Source organism: Coregonus clupeaformis, chromosome 21 (assembly GCF_020615455.1).
Source record: "Coregonus clupeaformis isolate EN_2021a chromosome 21, ASM2061545v1, whole genome shotgun sequence".
Lineage (NCBI taxonomy): Eukaryota > Metazoa > Chordata > Actinopteri > Salmoniformes > Salmonidae > Coregonus > Coregonus clupeaformis.
In genome coordinates this window covers 32895423-32906610 of record NC_059212.1, presented here as the reverse complement: position 1 = coordinate 32906610, position 11188 = coordinate 32895423, and the positions used below count along the sequence as shown (strand labels likewise).

At 42.6% G+C, this 11188-nt stretch overlaps 1 long non-coding RNA gene across 4 annotated transcripts; it reads left to right on the top strand.

Moving 5' to 3' along the window:
- Nucleotides 1-5694: 5694 nt before the first annotated feature.
- Nucleotides 5695-10245, top strand: LOC121535299. Of its 4 annotated transcripts, none has more exons than XR_006657174.1 (11): nt 5695-5997; nt 6158-6400; nt 6603-6688; nt 6797-6871; nt 7360-7559; nt 7818-8464; nt 8555-8597; nt 8791-8864; nt 9023-9086; nt 9538-9653; nt 10204-10245. It is a non-coding gene; the product is annotated as an uncharacterized LOC121535299 (long non-coding RNA). The 4 variants fall into 4 exon arrangements; XR_006657175.1 differs by adding an exon at nt 9326-9389 and having other exon boundaries at nt 7360-8464; XR_006657176.1 differs by adding an exon at nt 9326-9425 and having other exon boundaries at nt 7360-8464.
- Nucleotides 10246-11188: the final 943 nt, after the last annotated feature.

The following is an 11188-nucleotide window of genomic DNA, read 5'->3' as shown; positions in this document are numbered from 1 at the left end:
AGTCATTTAGCAGATGCTCTTATCCAGAGTGACTTACAGTTAGTGCATTCATCTTAAGAAAGCTAGATGGGACAACCACATTTCACAGTAAAGTAGCTATTGGGGTGCCAGGACAGAGAAGAGCTTGGACTGGACTGAGCAGGAGCTGCCCTCCCGTAGGGTGGGAGGGCCAAGAGACCAGAGGTGGCAGAACGGAGTGCTGAGATTGGGGTGTAGAGTTTGAGCAAGCAGTTCCTCTTGCTGCTTCAAGCACCATGGTCTTGTAGTGGATGCGAGCTTAAACTGGAAGCCAGTGGAGTGTGTGGAGGAGCGGGGTGACATGGGAGAACTTGGGAAGGTTAAACACCTGGTGGGCTGCAGTGTTCTTGATGAGTTGCAGGGGTTTGATGGCACAAGCAGAGAGCCCAACCAACAGCGAGTTACAGTAGTCCAGACCAGAGATGACAAGTGCCTTGATTAGGAAATGTGCCGCTTCCTGTTTGAGGTAGGGTCGTACTCTCCGGATGTTGTAGAGCATGAACCTGCAGGAGCGAGTCACTGCTTTGATGTTTGCAGAGAACTGATTTTTGCAGAGAACCACAGGGTGTTGTCCAGGGTCACGCCAAGGTTCTTTGCACTGGGAGGGGGACACCGTGATGGAGAGGTCTTGGAGTGGGCAGGCCTTCCCCGGGAGGAAGAGCAGCTCCGTCTTGTCGAGGTTAAGCTTGAGGTGGTGGGCAGACATCCAAGCTGAGATATCTGCCAGGCACACAGAGATGTGTGTTGCCACCTTGGTATCAGAAAGGGGGGGAAGGAGAAAAGTAGTTGAGTTGCATCCGCATAACAATGATATGAGAGACCATGTGAGGATATGACAAAGCCAAGTGACTTGGTGTATAGAGAGAAGATTAAAGGGCCTAGAACCAAGCCCTGAGGGACACCAGTTGTGAGAGTATGTGGTGCAGACACAGATCCTCTCTATGTCACCTGGTAGGAGCGGCCTGCCAGGTAGGATGTAATCCAAGAGGACCTCACTAGTCGCAGGATCTCATCTGGAGTGAGAGGGGAGAAAGAGATCAGGGCGTAGGGTAGTTCTGTGTGAGTGGGACCAGTGGACTCAATAGGCTGAGTGAATGAGGAGCAGATGTCGACAACCTTCTTTTCAAAGTGGTTGACAAAGTCGTCCACAGAGAGGGAGGAGGGAGGGGGTGGTGGATTAAGGGGGGAAGAGAAGGTGGAAAATAGTTTCCTAGGGTTAGAGGCAGAAGCTTCAAATGTAGAGTGATAGAAAGTGTCCACAGCTCAGCTGCCCACAGTCCTGTTCTGTAAGCTCGCATTGAGTCACCCAGCCACGGAGCAGGAGGGGAGGGCCGAGGTGGCTGGGAAGAAAGGGGACAGTGTGAGTCAATGGAAGCAGAAAGGGAGGAGAGTAGGGTCGAAGAGGCAGAATCAGGGAACTGGAGGGAGAAGGATTTAGCAGAAGGGAGAGATGATAGAATAGAAGAGGAGAGAGTAGTGGGAGAGAGAGAGCGAAGATTGCGATGGCGCATGGCCATCTGGGTAGGGACTGAGTGGGTAGCGTTGGAAGAGAGAGAGACAGAAAAAAAAAAAGTAGTGATCAGAGACCTGAAGGGGGGTTGCAAGCAGATCAGTATGCTAACAGCCTCTAGTAATGATGAGGTCAAGAGTATTGCCTGCCTTGTGAGTGGGAGGGGACTGGAAAAGGGTGAGGTCAAAAGAGGCAAGAAGGGGAGGGAAAGAGTTGGAAAGAAATTAATCGAAGGTAGATGTCGGGAGGTTGAAGTCACTAAGAAGAGCGGTGAGCCATCATCAGGAAATGATCTTATCAAGGTGTCAAACTCATTGAGGAACTTTCTAAGGGCACCTGTTGGGCGATAGATGACAACAATGTTAAACTTGAGTGGACAAGTGACAGCATGGAATTCAAATGAGTTGACAGGTGAGTGAGGGAGAAAATAGAACATCTCCACTTAGGAGATGAGTAGCCCTGTGCCACCACTGCGACGACCAGATGCTCTCGGACTATGAGAGAAAATGTAGTCAGATGACGAGAGAGCTGCTGGAATAGCAGTGTTCTCTGGGGTGATCCATGTCTCCATCATGGCCAAAAATTCAAGGGACTGAAGGGCAGCATAGGCTGAGATGAACTCGGAGTTCTTGACTGCAGATCGGCAGTTCCAAACGTTGCCATAGAACAGGAATTTCACATGGGTGGGGCATGCAGGGTACACTACATTAAAAGGGTTGCAGCCAAGAGGTGGGGAGCATCAGTAAAGCCTACAGGGAGAGGAGCGAACAGGTATAGAAAACACACACATAGTTGCCAAAGTTACAAAAGAGCAAAATGAGATCATCTGAAGATAACTAGGTAAGATACTCAAGTGAGAGAGTGCTGTGGAGCCTTCCTTGAACCATGTGCAAGTTATGAGCAGTCAGTAGTTCACACAGCAAGCAGGCCAATGGGAAGACAGGCAGCACTTAAAGTAGATGGCCCTAGCTAACAAAAAGACAGTACTAGACAACAATAAATTAAGACAAAACTTATACTTAACACTACTGGATATATCAGGAGTCCTCTAGCTTTAGATTATGTGTTTCTATCTCCTGCCTTGGTATAGGCTCTGACTTTAAATAGGCTATGATGTTGCGCTCCTATGGCAAAGCAATACTGTAGCCTATACGCATACTGTCAAATATTTTAATTTGTCCATTTACTTTTGAGCATGTTTGGCTATTAAATGAGTGATGGATAAATGGTAGGCTATAAATGTTGTGTAACGGGAATAAACCAGTCATGTCAGAAAAGGAGAGACTTATCCTGCAATATGATTATGATTTAGGCCAATATCAGTCAAATAAACACATTAGGCTACATGCTGTCAAGCAATCTCCTTGCAAATGGCAAATTAATCGGTTTTATTTTTAGGCCTACGTTATAAAGTTATTAGCCTACCATTATTCTAATTCCTTTACATCAAACTCCTCCATTTCCCTCAAAATAACAATATTTGCTTGCAATACAATTGATCAACCACTAGAAGTTGTGCTTATGCATGGTCTGAGATTTGCGTGGAAATACGCATACTTTCCCGTCAAGTTCAAAATGGATAAATATGGATAAAAAAAGATACAGTAGTTCACTTAGGCCGTGTACCATTGAAAAATATGGTCAGTTCATGTCTACTTAAGGGGGTGGCTCTCCCATCAGACTGATCTCATAGACTAGATGTAACATAGTAAATGTAAATCCGGGAAACTCATATTAGTATGATATGTTACATAAGATAGAAGGTTACTTAAAGCTGCAATATCTAACTTTTTGGGCGACTGACCCAATTCACATAGAAATGTGAGTTATAGATCTGTCATTATCATTGAAAGCAAATCTAAGAAGCGTAGCTCTGTTCTATGTGCTCTAATTCTATGCTTCCCTTTCTTAAATTCCTGTTCTTAACTTCAAACAGCGGAAAATACAACATATTTGGTTATTGAAAAGATATTTCACAGCAGTTTAGATGGTAAAATGATTCTCTACATTATGCATTCCTTGTTTTGTCACATAAACTGAAATTAGCCAAACTATTAGAATTTTTGCAACCAGGAAATGGCAGAGCGATTTCTGCATATTGCACCTTTAAGGCAAGAGGGTGGGTGGTTGCTCAGGGTCGGTGAGTGCGCGTATACGCAAACTAATCTCATCAAGGACAACTTTAGCCAATAAGCAACTTTGCAACTACTTACTACTTTTTAGCTACTTTGCAATTATTTTGCATGTTAGATAACCCTAACCGTAACCCTTTTAGCTAACCCTTCCCCTAACATTAACCCTTTAACCTAACGTTAGCCAGCTAGCTAACATTAGCATTAGCCACCTAGTTAACATTAGCCACAAAAAAATTGGCATTTGTAACATATCATATGTTTAGCAATTTTTTTTACATATTGTATGTTTGACAAATTTGTAACATATTGTACAAATTGCAATTGGTAACATATTGCACCAATTGCAATTTGTTACATATCATACGAATTGTAATTCGTAACATATTATACGAAATGGATGATGGACATCCACAAATGAATACATACCATAGAGTGTCTCAGCTTTACATACAAAGACCACGTTGCTCCCATAGACACCAATATGATAACAGATGGGTCTAGTCTACTTAGTTCATTGACTTCTATAGAGCCCCACAGTGGAGGTGTCATAATACCCATAAAACGTAGCGGGCACACAGGAAAATGCTTCCAATCGTTTTTCCACCATTCATTTTTCCCTTAGGGGATTTTAGAAACACTTAAAATAAGGTCTGTATTTCGTGTAGGCTTACCCTGGCGTGATGTTTTGATAACCATGTAAATCTCTCTCGGACAAGGTGACTTTTATCAATATATTTGCCTGTATTTACTCTCAGATTCGAAAATGCTAATTAGTATCAAAATAGACGTCATGCAAAACTACAAATCCCTGCAAGCTCCCGCACCTCATCTCTAGCTGACACCTTTGCTAACAGTTCACAGAATTGTCAATTTAAAGAAATGTTGCCAATTTATTTATTACTACATTTAGCTAACATTAGATAGTTAATCCAGAGATTCTTACCTTTGCCTCGATTTGGCAGGCTCGTCCAGATCATCATGGCATTTGTAGTTCTTTATGATAACCACATTAGCAGCTAATTAGCATTTCATTTGGGGGGTGAAATACAGGTGAATATATTGATAAAGTACCCTTGTCCTAGAGAGATTTACACAGTTATCAAAACTTCATGCCAGGGTAAGCCTACATGCAACAGCCCTTATTTTAAGTGCTTCTAATATCCCCTATAGGAAAAATGAATGGTGGCAAAACGATTGGAACCATTTCCCTGTTTGACCGCGAGGTTCATACTGTGGTACTCTATTGTAAAAGACAAAATGAGGGAGTGCAATGTCAGGCTTCCTCTTCGTAAATTTTAGAGATAAGTCATTTAGCAGACGCTCTTATCCAGAGCGACTTACAGGAGCAATTAGGGTTAAGTGCCTTGCTCAAGGGCACATCGACAGAATTTTCACCTAGTCGGCTCGAGGATTAGAACCAGCGACCTTTCGGTTACTGGCACAACGCTCTTAACCACTAAGCTACCTGACAACCTTTGCGGGAAAACTTATTGGTGCATGCAAGCTTTAGTCTTTTTTGTGCGCAGGCACCTGTGATAAATGAGGCCCCAGGAGAGTGGACAAGAGTTGGCATATCTTTACTCTTTTTTTCCCCAGGTAGGCTTGTGTTTTAGTGTGGGGGTAAAAATGATAGAATGACCACACACAAATAATGACTTACAATAATTGTTTACCTTAAGACAATCTAGGAAGCTTGTGGCTGATCTTTCATTGACCAAGTGTACACTTTGTCTATTGCCTAATGAAACCGCACATAGGATGGGGTTCATTGCAATAGTTCCATCTAGCGTACAATTGGAGAACAACACTTGCTCAAATGCGTGACTGCCTGTTCTATTAAATCACTTTTTTTCATTCTCTGTGATTTTGAAATATAGATAATCTTTGTTTAAACATATTTTCAAGCAAAGAACGTGTTTCTTACATTGATGCTGAAACGTTGAGGGCTTTAAATTGGTCACGTGCGTCCACAAGTTCCACGTTCCAGTCCTTGTCAGCTGACATCCATATCCAATTTCACTATATGCGCTATCAATTGTCAACATAACTTTTTCTATAGTGGATGTTGTTTACTGCGAAACGTATGTAAGTTAGAATATATGTCCTGCTCACTATTGAAATTAAGTTAATAACGAATGTTTAGAAGCAAAACAGTCTAGCGTAGCCGACCACACACTCCTCAAAAACGTTACTTTTCTGTAGGCTACTATTACAACCACCAAATATTGATTTCAAGCGCCGGAACATGGACAAATGTCCCGGATATCAAAGCTGAATGTTGTTTTAAGCACCTGTTGCGCATGGAATCTACCAATAAGAGTTGGCTCGGGTGAGGTGAGTGAACATGCACCCAGACGTGTATTTATTTTCATGATGTAAGTCACAGCACAAATTGTGACGTTGTTGCAGATTTAGTAAGTATCAGTCTGTAATGCCAGATAGGCTACATCAATTATTGAGCCATTTATTGTTGTTTTATTATATTGAGTTTCAGTGATGGACCTGTCAGACCCTGAGGAGCATTTACTCCACTATTCCGAGATAAGAAGCCTGTCTCTTATCCAGTGGCTTCTGCAGCTCAGGCTTGAGCAAGATCTCAGACTCAACATCAATTGCAGAGATACCCTTTACCTCAATGTATTCTAATGTATATTGGGCGTCAGGTAGCCTAGTGGTTAGAGCGTTTGGGGCAGTAACTAACTGAAAGGTCGCTGGTTCGAATACCTGAGCCATCAAGGTAAAAAACGTATTGATGTGTCCTTGAGCAAGGCACTTAACAATAATTTGCTCAAGGGGAACCTTACTACTATGGCTGACCCTGTAAAACAACACATTTCACTGCACCTATCAGGTGTATGTGATTATAAAAAATATATATATACATTTTATGTTGAGTAGCCAGCATGTTCTTGAAATCAAACTGATGTGATGTCCTCCAGGTAAGACCAAGGCCAGTGCAGGTTGGATACCTCTACATCTGGCCTGCTACTTTGGACACAAAGATGTTGTGGAGGTGTTACTCAAGGTGAGAATACAGACTTACTTATCAATTATTGATGTATTACACATCACTTTACCTATACAGTACTTGGTTGTATTCAAATTCATGTTTAAGCCTCGTGTGTGTTGTTAGGATGGTGCTGATGTGAATTTGCAGAATAACATGGGGGACAAGCCTCTACACAAAGCTGCCTTCACAGGAAGAAAGGTAAACATTTCATCATGCCATATGCTTTTTCCAGTACTTTCACATGTGTGTACAAGATCATGTGTTCAGGTGTTGTTGTATGCACAGCTACTTAGTAGTGTAGTTCTGTTGCTGTTGCGATACGATGCCTGTGCCGCTATCATCAACGGGACAGCCCAGGTCCCTAAATCTGTCTATGAGGATGATGAGACCATCACCATGCTGGAGGGTAGGTTGTGTCATTGATGGTCTCTCTTCGTCCCTGCACTGGGTTGTGTTCAGTAGGTGGAAAACGTTTTGAAATGGCATGGTATTTCCTGAACTTGTCCAATAAGAACACACATTTTCAGTGGGTCGAGTGATATTTTAAACAGAATGAAATGGGGAGATACTATCTGAACTTGTCCAATAAGAACACATATTTTCCTTTCCCCTTGCATAACATTTTGCTACAGTTTGCCCTACTGAACCCAACCCTAGTTTACAAACCCTATATAATTTGTACACAGCTGCAGAGATAAGCGCGGAGAGGAGGCAGGAGGAGAAGCTTCTGGAGGCGGACAGAGAGGGATACATCTTCAGCCTGTCACAGCTGTTCAGCATCTGATCATCCCTGACCCTCCACTGAACCTCTCAACCTCAGGGTGGAGTAGAGTAGTAGCCTGGGTTTGGGCTGACAGCCCAAATGTTCTTCTTGATGATTAACACTGTATGTCATGTTACATTTCATCTTACATTGTCATCAGCTTGGTTAATGACTTTGCAATTGAAGAGGTCAACCTAGTCCTTCCATAGAGGATGCAAGATTCTGCCACAAAAACTTGTTTGGTTCTATACAAATTTAGTTTGCACATTTATCAATTGCTTGCATGCGGAGTTAACTTACATGTGTCATGCATGTTAAGTGAATGTATAGACACCATGTGCGTAATTCATTCATTCACTTTTGTTGTCTTACCTTTCTCAGCTCAGCAAGAAGCGGCCTCCAGACATCCACTGTAGAGACCGGCAGGGGAACACGCCATTACACTGTGCTGCCTACAGGGGGCAGAAGCAGCGTGTCGGAAAGATGCTCAAGTCGAGCCAGCCCCAGGATCAAGAACTAGCGCTATGTAGCAACTGATATGTCCACTGAGGAAATGAAGCACATTATTTTTATAACCATGATACACCTTTTTAATAAATATTAAATAGGCTTGTGACTTGCATGTTTGCATGGATATTACTTTACGAAGAGCCTGGATGCAGTTTCAAGTCACTTGCATTTCATAATGTGTAAAACAGAGGTGTATAGATTTAGCCTAACATTTACAAAACAAAATCTACTTAGTTGGTGTCTATGATCGAGTCCCAAATGACACCCTGTTCCCTACATAGTGCACTACTTTTTTTTTACCAGAGCCCTATTCTCCCTGGTCAAATGTAGTGCACTAGAATAGGGTGCCATTTGGGATGCAGAGTATGTGGTGTATTCACTGCCTACCTCCCTGTCAGCTAGCAGGAGGTCATTAATAACTGATTGATAAATGGCTATGTTCTGTTTTAGACCAAACTGTTTTTGACCTGGCCTGCAGTGAGGAGATTAAGCAGATTCTGGTGGGCAGTCATGACAAGGTGAGGTACGAGAAGAACATTGGAGCAAAAAGCTGCTGATTCTGTGAATCTACTGAAACATGAACTCTTTTTTTTTTTCTTCCCCTAAAGGATATGACTTGTTGTGCCAAAGTTTGAAGGCATACTATGGAAGGTATTTGTGTGTTTTAATGTTTTATTCTAAGCAAATATTAATGTATTTTGAAATATACTGTACAATCTTGAACAGAATGGAATTATTTTATACTTACTATATAATTAGTATATTAGGGAACTGGTGTTTAGTGTTACTGAAACTTCTGAAAACGGACATTGTAATGTAGTGATGCTGCGTTTGACCCTCACAGAGTTCCCGTTTTCTGGGATGGCATTCCTATTTGGTGGTCATTCAAAACGGGGATCTATCCTAGTATCCTAGACAGTGAGTCTTTATGCTACGTCCACCCTTCCTCCCCCTCTCCCTATTGGATACACAGCACAGCAACTTGCTCCTCCTCTTATCCCCTGAAGAGCCTGAGGTAGTGCAGGGATATCTTCATCTGTCTGTGTGTTTGTGTCTGTCTGTGTGTTTGTTTCCAGAGCTGATGCAGTGGCTGGTGTCCGGAAGCAAGGCTCTAAGACTCTGATGAAAGCTCACTGCAGGGTAGGTAGGCACCAGGGCACTGTGTTCTCCATGCTCTACCACACATTAAGATTTGGACAGCACAACAGACAGTTAGTTAACCTTTCACTGTTATGTATAGGCCTACCCTCCTCTATTCTTGCAATGCATATTTGTCACATTATGTTGACATTAGAAAAACCTATGGTCATATATGTAATGTCTATTGTTATTATTTATGTCACTCATTTAGATTTTATGTCATTCATGGATCTCTCCAGGTTCAAGCATGGGACTAGTTTTTCTTCAGCCTCCAGTGCTTTGATCAGTCTCCATCACTTTAAGGTGTCATCCAAGACAGATCCAGAGGCTATAAGAAAAGTCACGTTCTCCTAGTATAGATTATATGTGGTTTGGTACACCGTACTTCATAGTTTACAACACATAGCCCTAGTTCTGTGGTGTGTTTTTATTTGTGCGTGTGTGTTTACAGAGATGGCTGGATGCCCTGGAGGAGCATGTGGCCTACAGCAGCCGTCACTCTACCCAGGAGCAGACAGATGAGGAGGGTGATGAAGATGGATCTTGGCGACCTCAGACTCCCTCCAGGTCAGATGAAGTCTAAACCAGCGCTTCCCAAATGTTTCCATTCTGGAGATCACCAAATCACCAAATCAAAAGTTCTTAATCTAAAATACATTTCGCAGACCACCTGCACCGCAGACCACAGGTTGAAACCACTGGTCTACACACACAAACAGACCGGAACTCAAACCAACACAGATTACGACTTTTACGGGGCTAGCCAATCACAGAGTTCCATTGTTACCTCATTATTAATATTCTACTCCAGAAAAGTGACAGTTGGTTTCAGTTAGCCCTGCTTGTGTGAACACAGGCTAAGCTAGCCTAGACCCAGTTTTAGCCTAGGGCTAAGGATAATCTGAGGCTAAGAACAATGCATTATGAAAAGGCCTAGTGACAAGTGACAACCTGTCCATTACGCTTTACTTTTAAAGATAATTTCCCTTATGTTTGTAGAGATCACATTGGCTGTAAACACCATGGATGAAGGCTCAAGCATGAATCCTCTGTGTTATGGATACAGGTATCCTGTATGTGTGTTTGTGTTTTTCCTCTCCTTCTGCTCTAATCACAGGTGTCCTTTGTGTTCCTGATTGGAGGTCGTTGGGGTGTCCCACCTGTCAGTCATCAGTTAATCTGCTGATTGCTGAGGTGGACCAATCAGTGGACATTTCTCCTGATTGCACCACCTGTTTCTGTTTTCTTACCCAATCATATCATACATCCCCTTGTGTTAAAAGCTAGTCAGTTGTGTTTGCTGACAGAGACTCTTTTTGTTTGTGAGTATGTATACGGTGGTGTCTTGTTTTTGTGTACTCACTCGTTAACTGTTTAGTCCGTATGGTACCTATATTGTTTGTTTGTGCCTGGGAAAAGGGGGATTTAGCAAGTCGCCCTTGGGCATACACTACCCGTAGGAAAACCTTGTCTAAACACACTAGTTAGACCTGAGCGGACCACCCATTGTATTTTTGTATGGTTAGCAGTACGATTAGTAGGTCTTGAGGTAGGTAAGATCAGTTTAGGGGTTTTTGACTTTGTTTCATTTCTTGGGTCCAGCTCAGCCCCTTTGTGTGTTTTATAATAAACATTTTGTGTTTGACGGTAGCATTTGGTTGTTGGCGTATTTTGTTCTCAATGTTCCTTGGCAATAGCCTAATTTGCATGAGTTATGTTACGGGCCTCTTTTCCATCCACCCTAGACTTTTAAAGCCACGGGGTGCGTAACACTCTGTAAAATTCAATCACAGTGCCCTGGTCTTAAATCTGTGTTGGTTGAAACCCGGCCTCAGTGTCAAGTATAGTGTTGAATACATAGTTCAGTGTGCCAAGAAAAGTGAATAGCATCCTATCAAAGCTGTGTGCGGCGGGTGAAGTGTGTCTCTCTCTCGCTCTCTTTCAGGCCACTGAAGCCTGCCAGCAGAAATTGGAGACTCAAGTGTCTATTTTTCTATCCATGGTGAAGAATGAGGAGAAAAACAAAAGATCTCCCATTCATTCAGCTGTCAGTGTACTTACTTCGCCTTCACAGCTTCTACCAGTCTTCTGCCACTGTCGGT